At 45.0% G+C, this 12,926-nt stretch overlaps 1 pseudogene across 1 annotated transcript in view; it reads right to left on the reverse strand.

The window, feature by feature from the left end:
* Positions 1 to 1,793: 1,793 nt before the first annotated feature.
* Positions 1,794 to 12,926, reverse strand: part of LOC143834171 (uncharacterized) — a 35,017-nt pseudogene continuing 23,884 nt past the window's right edge. The window contains exons 8-9 of the transcript XR_013229737.1: positions 12,286 to 12,290; positions 1,794 to 6,769 (exon numbers count right to left, since the gene is read on the reverse strand). The product of XR_013229737.1 is annotated as an uncharacterized LOC143834171 (transcript). The remainder of the gene's footprint in view (positions 6,770 to 12,285; positions 12,291 to 12,926) is intronic.

Consider the following 12,926-nt stretch of genomic DNA (forward strand, 5'->3'; position numbering starts at 1 on the left):
AACACTGCTGTGGGGGCAAGCTGCTGTCAAGTTGTCCGTCAGGGTGACCAGTGCTGTTTCTACCCCATGGCCAGGCTGGAAACTTGACTGGGATAGAGCTAGGACTGAAGCTCCATCCAGGAATGCTGGCAGCCAGTGAGACTGGATGGTAGTTAGTAGGCTCCTGTGGATCCAGAGATGGTTTTTTCCAGTTGCGGACGTACTACTGACTCTAACTATCCCTCCAAGAATTCTCCTGTTGGGAAAGAGAAGTATAATATGTCCCAGAGGGAAGCCCTGATCCTCTAATCTTGCATTTTCAGTAGCCACGGGGAGTGGGGGGGTCTCTCTAGTGGGCATGTGGTCAGCCTTACCTAAGCTAGCATGCTGTCCGCGTCTGTCAGCGTGAGTCGTCTGAAGTCACTCGGTGTTCCCTCCAGAGGTGGCCAAGGGGCCTCTAGTTCACTTTGTCCAAGGTTGGTAGGAGGTCACGGAGGAGTCTCAAGATTTTATCCGTGAAGTAGCTCGCAAATGCCTTACAACTGATTTCAGATTGGCTATTATTTTGGTGCCTTTCCCCCCAAGGCGGTGAGTGAGCAAACTATTAAGGATACGATGGAAGTTGAGTAAAAGCTAAATTTCACTGACTTTTCCGCCGTCTCATAGGCTTTCATAAGCGTCTTATAAGATGTTCTTGATGCTTCATTGCGAGCCTTTCTCCAAAGTCGCCCTACTTATCTCAGTTCCCGTTTTTTCAGTGCCCAACTGTGAGGGTGTTGGCGTTTGTAGCAGAGCCCTCAAGGCACAATGGCGGGACCATGGGACAATGTTTGCCACTGTCAGCTTCACATCCATCCCCATGCCAAAAATGAGGTCCAGGGTGTGACCTGCCTTATGGGCAGGGCCAGTGACAAACTGCAAGAGCCCTAGTGTCGCCATGGTTGACACGGGGTCCCACCCATTTCCACAGGACAGCCACTGAGCATGGACATTAAAGTCTCCCAGAATTAATAGTTTGGGGAACTGTAATGACCTGGCTGCCGCTGCTTCCCACAGGGCATCCGGTGGCCGTTCAAATACATTTTTTTCTCTTGCTTCAGATCAACTCAGCTGCCCCTTTGAATCTGGGCACATTCACACGTACCAAATAATCCTAGATTTCATTGCGACTGGATAAGACTGTGTGAACTGGCCAAATCCACTTGCCAACAATCACTGAAGTGGATTTAAATGGTGTCATTTGCCATGTGTGAAATTGCCCACTATTGTTTGTAAAATCCTGCCATGGAGCAAAAATTTCATGTTCAAATAGTAGGATGTCCTGGGAAATATTTTCTCATTCCCTGCTCTTAAGGTGCCTTATACTGAGTCAGACCATCAAGGTCAGTATTTTCAACTCAGACTGGCAGACTGAGGTCCTTGGTATCACCTAATGCCAGCGAGATGTTAATTGGCCTCAACCCAATGCCTGGCGGAAGAGCTCCATCTTACAGGCGGAAGTGACACAGTTCCGTCAAATCCTTCAGCTACTCTTGGAGCTTATTCCACCAGGTTGGGGCTAGGGCTGAAAATGTATTTCTTTGGGCCAGGGATCACCAATATATTTGCACTGGGTGATCTTAATGTCCTTTGGGGAGCATAGTTAGTTAAGCGGTCCCTCAGATACACTGTGCCCTGACCACATATGGCCTTAATATCTGATTAAACATAATACAGTATTGTTCTGACCAATAAAGACCCGAATGGCATATATATATATATAAACAGAAACTAAACCAAGGATAAAAGGAACTAAAGGAGCTTCCATCCAAGTTGTCATTCGTTCTACATAATTTAATCCAGTTCTAAACAGTATTACATACATCGCCCTGATTCAATATATAGACAACCACTACAAGCTACAGAGGAGAGTACGATAAGACCTAGAGTGCTCTTAACCCCTCCTCCATCAATCTGAGGCCTGTCAAGGTCTCCAAAAGAAACACTGGAGGTGTATTTGCACTGCCCTGAGGGTGTGGAAGATCCTCCCATTGGCTTACCAGACTGCCAATCATGGGTGGCCATCACCCAACCCCAGTTGAGCAGAGGCTATGCTTCTAAAGGGGCCTGTACAGGTAGGGATCCGATCTTCCTGGCTGAACCTCAACCAAATGAATTCCTGGCAGAAGAGCTCCATCTTACAGGGCCTGCAGAATGCTGATAGTTCTGTCAGGGCCCTTAGCCCTTCCAGGAGCTCAGCCCACAAAGTCAGGGCCAGGACTGAAAAAGCCCTGGCCCTGGTCGAGGCCTGGTGTGCCTCCCAAGGGCCGGGGATAACCAGCAAATTCGAACCCGCGGAGCAAAGAGCCCTAGAAGAAGAAGAGTTGGTTCTTATATGCCGCTTTTCCCTACCCGAAGGAGGCTCAAAGCGGCTTACAGTTGCCTTCCCATTCCTCTCCCCACAACAGACACCCTGTGGGGTGGATGAGGCTGAGAGAGCCCTAATATCACTGCTCGGTCAGAACAGTTTTATCAGTGCCGTGACGAGCCCAAGGTCACCCAGCTGGTTGCATGTGGGGGAGCGCAGAATCGAACCCGGCATGCCAGATTAGAAGTCCGCACTCCTCACCACTACACCAAACTTGCTCTCCTATTGGGGGGCATAAGAAAAGCAGTCCCTCAGATATGCAAGGCCCAGGCCACGGATGACCTTAAACGTAAGAACCAAAACCTTGAACCTGATCCGGAAGCTAATTGGCTGAAGCAATGAAGCCACAGCCCGCACTTCCCAAGACCATTGTTAATGATGGGATGTTTTAGAGGTCATTCATTCATAAGTAGGGTCAGTGTATGCCAGGACAGCTTGGTTACTGTACAACACATATGAGCAGGCCTTGTTAGACTGGGGGCTAATAGTTACACAGGTTCTTATTAAAATAAATCATATGTATGTATGTATTGGCAACATTAACTTATTATGACTGCACAAAGCAGGCTCAAAGCTGCTACCAAATGACAATCCAACAAAAGCATCCAAACATACTAAAGCAGTCCAGAAAATATCCTTTTGCTGGAACACTTGAGAGGTGTATAGATTCTCTCTAGAGAAGTGATTACCTCTCTAGAGAAGAAGAGTTGGTTCTTATATGGTGCTTTTCTCTACCCGAAGGAGTCTCAAAGCGGCTTACGGTCGCCTTCCCTTTCCTCTCCCTACAACAGACACCCTGTGCGGTGGGTGAGGCTGACAGAGCCCTGATATTACTGCTCTGTCAGAACAGTTTTATCAGTGTTGTGGCGAGCCCAAAGTCACCCAGCGGGCTGCATGTGGGGGAGTGCAGAATCAAACCCAACTCACCAGATTAGAAGTCCGCACTCCTAACCACTGCACCAAGCTGTTTCCAAGCTAGAGTATGAGAATTGTAACAGCAATAAGAGTACACATTCTAATTTAAGCCCTTTCATGCCAGTTGAGACAGCCTCTTGTGGCATAGAGTGGTAAGGCAGCAGACATGCAGTCTGAAGCTCTGCCCATGAGGCTGGGAGTTCAATCCCAGCAGCCGGCTCAAGGTTGACTCAGCCTTCCATCCTTCTGAGATCGGTAAAATGAGTACCCAGCTTGCTGGGGGGTAAACGGTAATGGCGGGGAAACGGGGAAGGTACTGGCAAACCACCCTGTATTGAGTCTGCCATGAAAACGCTAGAGGGCGTCACCCCAAGGGTCAGACATGACCCGGTGCTTGCACAGGGGATGCCTTTACCTTTATGCCAGTTGATGAGGCATTTGCTAAGAAACCATTTCCCAACTGCGGAAATGTTTATCAGAACTTTCCCGGTCATCTTCAGGGGCCAAACATCTTGGCCCTTCGTTGGCATGGAGAATCAGGCTAGATGGGTCACTTCTAGCACACTCCAAGCATTTCTATGATTTCCTCGGTCAAAGTGTCCAGTTAAGTTTTATTTCTGAGAAAAGCCTTGATCACAGCAGTTATATGGCTCTTCCCCAGTGCACCTGCTTGGCTGTGAAGGAAGATTATCTGCCATTGAAGCACATCGGTCCTCGACGAGGGCCAGAGCGTTATCTGGCCTGGCCCCTACCTGGCGCAACGAGCTCCCTGAAGAGATCAGGGCCCTGCCCAAACTCCGACATTTCTGCAGGGCCTGCAAAAGGGAGCTCCTCCACCAGGCATGTGCCTGAGACTGACCACAGGTCCCCCCTCAGACATCCCCTCAATAGGCTGAAGCAGTCTGACCTCTCTAGGGGGTTTAGCTAAGTTTCTGTTCTTGTTATGTTGTTATTGTTGGGAATACTGAAGTTGGGTTGTTGGATTGTTATTGTTGTATATTGACTATGTTGTATGTTGACTTGTTCCATGTATCCCCCTATGATGTTGTATGTAAACCGCCCTGAGCTATATGGAAGGGCAGTATAAATCAAATAAATAAATAATAAATACATTGAACTCCACGGAGATTCAGACCTTGCACTGCCTGGAGGCCCCACCTCCCACTCTCCAGAAACATTCCCTCCAGGGATGCTGTTCTTCAGGTGGGGCCACTGGATTCACTGGAATTGCAGGTCATCTCCAGCCTAAGGAGACAGGTCCCCCTAGAGAAAATGGCTCATTTGGAGAAGGGACTACATGGAGTGAAACCTGAAGAAGGCAGGCTACAGGAGGGATGCGTTGGGGTCCACCCTCCAGAGCATCCATTCCCACCCATCCCCAGAATTGATCTCTGCAGTCTGGATGGGAGGTGTGATTTCTACAGACCCATGGTCCCCACTGGAGGCTGGCATCACTATCAGAAAGGCAGAAGGTCGGGCACACGCATACACAGTATTATTATGTGAAATGATTTCAAGTTTTTGATGTAAAATTCAGTATGTCAATCCAGAGTTCAATCCAAGATCTTTCCACTGAGTACCAGTATGGTTTCTCTCCTGTATGGATTTATTGATGCAAAGTGAGGTTTAAACTCTGCATAAAGCTCTTTACACACTCTGAGCACTCCTTCCTGTATGGACACATTGATGAGAACCCAGATAGCTACTCACAGGAAAGCGCTTACTACAGTCTGTGCGCTGATATGGCTTCTCTCCTGAATGGATTCGTTGATGGGAAGAGGGGGCACCACTCTCACGGAATCTCTTCCCGCACACTGAGCACTGATATGGCTTCTCTCCATTATGCATTCTTAGATGGGAAGTGAGGTGGTCACTCCGGCAGAAGCTCTTTCCACATTCTCAACAGTGATATGGTTTCCCTCCTGTATGGATCTATTGATGGGAAGTGAGGGAGCCGCTGTCACAGAAACTCTTTCCACACTCTGAACAATGATATGATTCCCTCCTGTATGAATACTGTAATGGGAAGTGAGGCTGTGATGTTGATTAAAGCACTCCACACTCCATGCACTGATATGGTTTCACTTCTATATGAATGTTTAAATGGGAAGTGAGGTGCCCACTCTGGCAGAAGCTCTTTCCACACTCTGAGCACTAATTTGGTTTCTCTCTTGTATGGATTCGTTGATGGGAAAAGAGGTGGTCACTCCGACTGAAGCTCCTTCCACACTCCGAGCACTGATATGGTTTCTCTCCTGTATGGATTCGTTGATGGGAAAAGAGGTTATCATTCCGACTGAAGCTCCTTCCACACTCCGAGCACTGATATGGTTTCTCTCCTGTATGGATTCGTTGATGGGAAAAGAGGTGGTCATTCCGACTGAAGCTCCTTCCACACTCAAAGCACTGATATGGTTTCTCTCCTGTATGGATTCTTTGATGGGAAGTGAGGCTCTGACTTTGACTAAAGTGCTTTCCACACTCCATGCACTGATATGGTTTCTCTCCTGTATGGATTCGTTGATGGGAAGTGAGGCCCCCATTCTCACTGAAGCTCTTTCCACACTCTGAACATTGATATGGCTTCTCTCCTGTATGAATTCTTTGATGGGAAGTGAGTTTATTATTCCGACTGAAGCTCTTTCCACACTCTGAACACTGATACGGCTTCTCTCCTGTATGGGTTCTTTGATGGGAAGTGAAGTTGCTAGGGTGACGGAAACTTTTTCCACACTCTGAGCACTGATATGGTTTCTCTCCTGTATGGATTCGTTGATGGGAAATGAGGGAGCCACTGTCACAGAAACTCTTTCCACACTCTGAACATTGATATGGCTTCTCTCCTGTATGAATTCTTTGATGGGAAGTGAATCTATCATTCCGACTGAAGCTCTTTCCACACTCTGAGCACTGATATGGTTTCTCTCCTGTATGGATTCGTTGATGGGAAAAGAGGTGGTCACTCCGACTGAAGCTCCTTCCACACTCCGAGCACTGATATGGTTTCTCTCCTGTATGGATTCGTTGATGGAAAAAGAGGTGGTCATTCCGACTGAAGCTTTTTCCACACTCCGAGCACTGATATGGTTTCTCTCCTGTATGGATTCGTTGATGGGAAGTGAGGCCCCCATTCTCACTGAAGCTCTTTCCACACTCTGAACATTGATATGGCTTTTCTCCTGTATGAATTCTTTGATGGGAAGTGAGTTTATTATTCTGTCTGAAGCTCTTTCCACACTCTGAACACTGATACGGCTTCTCTCCTGTATGGGTTCTTTGATGGGAAGTGAAGTTGCCAGGGTGACAGAAACTTTTTCCACACTCTGAGCACTGATATGGATTCTCTCCTGTATGGATTCGTTGATGGAAAGTGAGGTGTTCACTCCGAGTGAAACTCTTTCCACACTCTGAGCACTGATATGGTTTCTCTCCTGTATGGATTCTTCTATGGGAAGCGAGACTATCATTCTGACTGAAGCTCTTTCCACATTCCAGGCATTTGTAACATTTTCCTCTTGTGAGAGTGCCCTGATATCCTTCAAGACTGAAATGATTCCTGCATTTAGTACTTTTTCTGCTCTTCTTTGCATTGTAATTTTTGGCTTGTAGTTCATTTTTCTGATCTTGTAGAGCTCTGGATAGATCTCCCTTCTTCTGAGTCCTCTTCCCCTCCTGCCTCTTTTCTCCATCACTGCTCAACTGTTCTCTGGCTCTTATTCCACCAAGTGACAACCTTGAATGTTCCCCTTTCATCTTGATATCCCAAACCTCACCTGAAAGAATACAAGGAACAGAATTAAGTGAATGGAAAGAACTGCCCCAGGCCTGCTTGAAGGGAGAGGAGGTAAATAATACAATAAAAATAAATTAATTAATACATTTCTTACCAGGAAATAATGTCAATTTGTTACTAATGAGGATAACAGCAATTTTTAAAAAGTAATTGTTTATGGCCAATTTTCAAGAAATACCAAGGCAGAACTTCTAAAAGGGACAGATATGAACTAGGGCTGCTAGTTAAACATCAAACTGTATATGTCAGAATAAATACACAGTATTAATGTTTTCTTAGTTTGTATAATTTTGGTTTCTAATTTTTGACTTCCTTCTGCAACAAATGCTGAGTTTTCACCAAATAAGGAAGACATAACATACCATAATTAATTTGTATCTACTTTGGCCTCGAAGCACCCATCTATAGAAGTGGCAATGTGCATCTATTTGCAGTTATGTTATCTGGCTTCTGATCAGCCTATGGTGAGTAATATTTTGATTATACCGACTCTTCTTGATGAAGACACATGTTTTCCTGCATGGAAAGGGGTTCCCAGGAAGAAGAAGAAGAAGAAGAAGAAGAAGAAGAGTTGGTTCATATATGCCGCTTTTCCCTACCCGAAGGAGGCTCAAAGCGGCTTACAGTCGCCTTCCCATTCCTCTCCCCACAACAGACACCCTGTGGGCTGGGTGAGGCTGAGAGAGCATCCAAGCATCTACCTGCTGAGTGAGGGTCTGGTGAATAGCTCTGGAGAAGGAGCCATCCTTCTCTGAGCCAGGTGACTACAGGAGACATGGAAGTCCAGTGGCCTTTTGGAAACAAAGAGATATAAGAATCAGACTGTGAGGCATCTCCTACTATGAATTGCATGAGCAAAGTCTGAGAACTCCCCACGGGGACTTGTCCTGAAGTTGCTTTGCTCACCTCACCTCACCACCACCACCCTGCCTTTCTGTTCCCACGCTCTGGACCACCTGGGCTCCCTGTCACACCCTTCTTTTGGCTGTTTCATCCCTGCCAGAAAGTGTTAGCTGTAAACTGTACCTTTGATGATGAGGATCGCATTGTGTGAAACTGAACTGTGTACAGATGAAGGGGCGGATTTCCCTCTCTAATTGCTCTTCGCTTCCTATTGCCCTCCACTTTGCCAACACAAGAGACTTGTTGTGCCATTGGTGCTCGTCTGAATCAACTGCTGAGATTCTAGTCAGGACTTTTTTTGCCAGAACACATAACATAGACTGCCGGCCCATCCTGTCCAGCACTAAGAATTCTAAAGGCCTCTGTCTCTCCAACATCTCAGTCGGAAAAGCAGCATTTCCAAGTAATCCTCATTGTGATTCTTTTTATCTAATGATGCTGAGGATGGATTTGCAGACTTTCTATATGCAAATCAGGTGCTCTGTCCACCAGCTCTGGCCCCTTCCCATAAATGCCCACTATTCCTTGAAATTTGGATTAGAAAATTATACAGGAAATCTAAACTTTCTGGCCTGCATTACACTCTAGAAAATCAAGATAAGAAAGCAAATAAATAGGGCAAAAAACGTAGGGCTCAATAAATCTTGTAGTTAAATAGCAGAAGAATTACTGTCTTCCAACTATGTTAACATTAAAACACACATTCAGAAGTCCTTGTCTTCAGATTCTTTAACAATATGCTCTGTATTCTGGCTTTTGAACTCTGATGCTGGAGAAGACTCTTGCGGGTCCCTTGGACTGCAAGGCGGACAAACTGGTCAGTCCTAGAAGAGATCAGCCCTGACTGCTCCTTAGAAGGCCAGATCCTGAAGATGAAACTCAAATACGCTGGCCACCTCATGAGAAGGAAGGACTCCCTGGAGAAGAGCCTAATGCTGGGAGCGATCGAGGGCAAAAGAAGAAGGGGATGACAGAGAATGAGGTGGCTGGATGGAGTCCTGAAGCAGCCGGTGTGAGCTTAAATGGACTCCGGGGAATGGTAGAGGGCAGGAAGGCCTGGAGGATCTTTGCCGATGGGGTCGCGATGGGTCGGACACAACTTTGCAACTAACAACAAGAACAAAAATTCTATTCCCTAGAGATCTTGAGCTGTGTGTGAATTTTTGGGTAATCTGCAATATATAACATATTGTTATATGCCTGTTAGGATTATACAGTTGGTTTTGACCTGTTTCTGTGATCTGTTTCCTTTTTGTTCTATACATGGTGGTATCTTGTTCATATTTTGTTGGCCCCAATTAGCTATACAGTAAGTTTCCACAGAATCCTGTTCCATGTTATCGTCTTGCTCCGGCCTTGAGTGGCTGAAGTAAATGGATTAGAATTTTGTGCGGACTAGCATCACTTTTTGTGGGCTTCTAGTGTGGGACTACTGCTAGACTTTGGCACCTGGCCTTTACACAAAATGCAATGTTATTTACTTCTGTTGATGCAGATTTATACTCTGTAACAGAAAACAGAACCTATCCTGGGCTATACTAAACAATTTCACAATAAATATAAATAAACGTTTTTTATCTCTTCTTTTATATATATATGTATATTAGAACAACCAGAACGGCCTCTAGATTGAACCGTTTTCAACTGGGTTTTCCTCAGTGGTTGTTTTTCAACTTATTGTATTGTTAATGAAGTCCTTCAAAAGGATCAAGTTTTCCTCTCAGAATTTAAATTATATATATGTGGCCTTTGGCTCCCAAGTCCGGGGAGGCCTAGTCAAAAGACTCTTCCCCAACTTGGGAACTTCCCCAACTTGACTAGACCTCCCCGAACTTGGGAGCCAAAGGCCACATATATATAATTTAAATTCTGAGAGGAAAACTTTTGAAGGACTTTTGAAGGACTTCATTAACAATACAATAAGTTGAAAAACAACCACTGAGGAAAACCCAATTGAAAACGGTTCAATCTAGAGGCCATTCTGGTTGTTCTAATATACATATATATATATAAAAGAAGAGATAAGAAACGTTTATTTATATTTATTGTGAAATAGTTTAGTATAGTCCAGGATAGGTTTTCTGTTACAATAATTTTGAACCGTCCTTTTTTTCGTGGTGCAGATTTATACTCAACATTTTAGATTTCATATTTTGTAACTAATCTATTTTAAATCTACATTGGTTACATCTTAACTACATATTTGGCATTATATATTTTGACACCTTTATTTACTCACTGTAACTTTTCACAATAAGTATTCTATGAAAGTACAGAAAATAAATCTATTACATATCTCGTGAAAAGAAAGTAGAAGAAAGCAGAAGGAGGAGGAGGAGGAGGAGGAGGTTCTTATATGCCATTTTTCTCCACCCAAAGTATTTATGTTTAAAACTGATTCTTCTTCTACTTGTATATTTTAATACATTTAGGTGCTGAAATCTAGTTTAGGTTATGCCCCCTGGAGTGCGTGGTGCTGGTTTGGATAGAGACAGTCTGGCTTCTACCAACTCATAAGCTGGCCAAAGTAATGTTGGTCTACCCAGCAGAGTTCTTAAAGAACTGCAATATGATCCATGTGAGGCATAATGAACTCTCAAAAGCACCTCACAATCTGGGAACAGCCAGGACACTTTTTCACGAAACGTTTCTCTTTTTCTTGTTATCTTAAACTTTAAACTTTTCATTTTATTATTTCTGCTCTTTCTTGAATAATGAAAAAACCTGTCATAAAAAAAACATTTTTAAAAAGTTTTTTTTTTTACTTCTTCTGCAAAAAAAATATCAAGAGAAATCTGTCCCCTGAGCAGGCATTTAAGGGATTCTTACCCACAGAGACCACCATCCTGTAATTTTCCAGCATGACCTCCCTGTATAGAGCTCTCTGGCAAACATCCAGCAAGGCCCATTCCTCCACGGTGAAGTACACGGCCACCTCTTCAAAAGACACTGGTCTCTGGAAGCAAAAAACAGTTTCTTTTCTGAACAATCGAGACAGGTGGGCTCTGGAAGTGTTGTTCCCTATTTATGGGATCCAGAATCCTCTCTCTTGAGAGCCTCTGCCCTGGCGTCCACGATTGCAGATTGGGAAAAGGCAAATAGAGGGCCGCCCACCATGTCTGAGCTGGCCAGAGAGAGAAGGGCAGGGCCCAACCTGAATCCTGAGTTCAAAGGCTAACCCTCCACCTGTGGATCCAAGACTCAAGGTTTGTGACAGCCTGTCTGCTGTGCCGTGACGGACTTCCTTTTCCACGACACTGAAGCAAGCAGGAGTGGACAGATCTCAGCCCCGTGTGCTGACGAGAACTTATATCTCCCTGTGAACGGCGAGCCAGGAGGACTTGGGAGTTTTCTTTTCCAGCTTACATTGATCCTGTTACCACTGATTCCTTTTGACATCGCTCTGCTCTTTGCATCTGGACCAAGGACTTGCTCTTTATAGGCTAGTTTTATGGCAATGCTGTTATACATGTAGCCCAAATTAATATTTTTTTTTTGTTTTCTCCCTGTTTATTCTCAGAACAGAAATTCTGAGTGGCACGGGTGTGAAGAAGCACAATAAAAGAACCCTTCTGCATATTATCTCACGAAGGGGGGCGGGTAGCACAGGGTATTTGGGCTTCATTGTATGTCTCTCATGTTACAGTAATAGAATTTTTATCTAGTAAAAAAAAAAAAGGTAGGTGGGCTCTGTGTGCGTGTGTCTTACCAGGATCTTCCACACAAGGGGGAAAACCAGAGGAGATCACACCAGCCCCAGAAGTCAAGGGCAGGAGAGTGGTCCTCTAGAATTTGTGTCCAAGAGAGGACCAACCAATTCCCCCCTTCAGATCCCCTTCCCACAGGAATCTTCTCCTCACCTGAGCTGGCCACCCGGCCACTGGATCCATTGCTGCATAAGCAGGAGGTGATCCAAACAGGCTCTCTGCTGTCATGTCACTGCCTAACAGGAGAGAAGAGGAGGGACAGCGATTTGCATTGTTCACACATACGGTATTAACTAAATCTACCATAGGCCGTGAGTGTAATTCAGCAGAAGATCCAAGATACAGGCAAACAGCGGGATATAGCTAGAACTCCTGGATTCCAGGGGCCAGCTAGAAGTAAATATTTTATTGCCCCAGCTTCTTATTTACTTGGTCTGAAGAGCAGCAAATACAGAAAAGGTTTTTCTCTAGCCAGATGTTTAGCCCTGCCCACAGCAGTATTAGAAGGCTGTTGTAAGAAAATCCCTTTATCTCAAAGATTCTGTCCATGTGCCAGTGGGCAGACAAAAACAGTCGAGCACTTTGACTTTATTGCCCTGTATATGGAAGAAGAAGAAGAAGAAAAAGTGTTGGTTCTTATATAAGGTGACCAGATTGTCCCACATTTGGAGGGACATCTGGGGGCACCTGGCAAATTGTACTTATGTGGAAATTAAATATATATATATATTGCAATACTATTTTTGCATTCTATGCATTCTATGAAACTTTTTGTTCCCCCAGGTAGACCAAATTTTTAATCAAGAACCCCCTCCCCCCCCCGGGTCAATGGTGTCCCGCTTTGCCAATGTTGAAATCTGGTCATCTTATTCTTATATGCCACTTTTCTCTACCTGGAGTCTTAGTGGCTTATAGTCGCCTTCCCTTTCCTCTCCCCCCAACAGAACCCTGTGAGAGAGGAGGGTCTGAGAGAGCCCTGAGATTACTGAAGAAGAAGAGTTGGTTCTTAGATGCTGCTTTTCTCTACCCAAAGGAGTCTCAAAGCGGCTTACAGTCGCCTTCCCTTTCCTCTCCCCCCAACAGAACCCTGTGAGAGAGGAGGGGCTGAGAGAGCCCTGAGATTACTGAAGAAGAAGAAGAGTTGGTTCTTATATGCCACTTTTCTCTCCCTGAAGGAGGCTCAAAGCGGCTTACATTCGCCTTCCCTTCCTCTCCTCACAAC

This window comes from Paroedura picta, chromosome 3 (assembly GCF_049243985.1).
Source record: "Paroedura picta isolate Pp20150507F chromosome 3, Ppicta_v3.0, whole genome shotgun sequence".
NCBI lineage: Eukaryota > Metazoa > Chordata > Lepidosauria > Squamata > Gekkonidae > Paroedura > Paroedura picta.